The sequence below is a fragment of the Mastomys coucha genome, unplaced genomic scaffold (genome assembly GCF_008632895.1).
Source record: "Mastomys coucha isolate ucsf_1 unplaced genomic scaffold, UCSF_Mcou_1 pScaffold7, whole genome shotgun sequence".
Classification (NCBI taxonomy): Eukaryota; Metazoa; Chordata; class Mammalia; order Rodentia; family Muridae; genus Mastomys; species Mastomys coucha.
The window spans coordinates 44,876,895-44,878,272 of NW_022196913.1; the positions used below are offsets into that span (position 1 = coordinate 44,876,895).

Genomic DNA, 1,378 nt, shown 5'->3' on the forward strand with positions numbered 1-1,378 from the left:
TTCACAAAGGTGTCGGGCTCTTCTGTGAGCAGGCTTGTGTTGTAGGTGATGGGTTTGTACATACTGAATCATTGCTTGGCCTGTGGGCTAATGCCATAGCTGGTAAAGGCGTACTGCCACTGGGGCAGGCCCAGGTTGGTGATGAGCAGGCGGTAATAGGCGGTGAAGGTGTCTGTGAGAAAATGCCAGTATAATGCTCTGTCCAGGAACCATATCTCAGTGTCATGAGCTAACCCAGGTTTCCCATTTTTGTAGACGAGGCAAACTTTCCCATTCCCATTCCATGAATCCAGCTCAGATATTGCTCTGCGACAAAGTGAGGCTTCTCTAGCTGGTGGTCTTCATTTTCTTCTTGAGTATCATGCTCCAGGTCTGCCAGAGTTGGTGCATTAGGAAGTGAGTACACGGAAGACTGGATGAGCTGAGTCAGTTTTGAAATGCCGTTAATCACCATGCTTCCCAGTGGAATAATGTGGTCATCTAGCTTCACACTCCAGGTCATGTGAAAACCATTGGTCATCAAGTAGAAGTTTCTCACATCCTCAGGCATCACACAATTGTTTTTCTGTTCCCATAAAGAAATCATATGATGTTCAGCAGGTATCTTTTCTATTATGCTCACCTCTGTCACACCTGGGGAAGATTCCAGGATGCGAGTGACGCCCAGGGTCAACTTCTCAAGGTGAGGCTTGCTGCCGGCTTGCAGTGGGGGCGGTGTCTCCTCCATGGCACGCGTCTTCACACTGCACGCAGCGTCAGCAGCGGCGAAGAATATTTCTATACTACTATCATTTCTATTTCTGTAATAGAACACTCTCATCAATACACCCTTGAGCAGCACAGGGTTTATGTGGCTTATACGTCCAGGTCTCAGTTCATCACTGGGAGAAGTCAGGGCAGGAACTCAAAAAGGACATGAAACAGAAAGCATGCAAGAGTGCCACTTGCTGGCTCACTTATAGACTCATTTATAGCTTGTCTTCCTATCCAGCCATGATCACCTGAACAGAGAATGGTGCCACCCTCAATGAGCTGGGCCCTTCTGCATCAATTAACAATCAAGATGCCCACATTGGCATGCTCACGTGTCTGTCTGATCTGGTCAGACCCTCAAGTGAGACTCCCTTATTGAGTGACTCTGGGCTGTGTGCTGTTGAGTATTAAAGCCAACTGGGACAGTTGTGTTATGTTTGCCCAGTGTGCTCACAAGTGAATACAAGAACTTCTAACTACTTTATTGGCCTCCAGTTCTCTCTCATTCTAACCCAACGCAGAGTTTTTTTTCACATGAAGGGAATCACTAAATTTGGACAGGTCTCTGCTCATTGAAAATATAAAGAGTGAAATAATTTAGCCTTCTGCCTGTGCTCTCATTTCA

At 46.5% G+C, this 1,378-nt stretch overlaps 1 pseudogene; it reads right to left on the minus strand.

The window, feature by feature from the left end:
• Window positions 1-6: 6 nt before the first annotated feature.
• On the minus strand, window positions 7-699 carry LOC116081949 (annotated as a pseudogene).
• Between the last annotated feature and the right edge of the window lie 679 nt (window positions 700-1,378).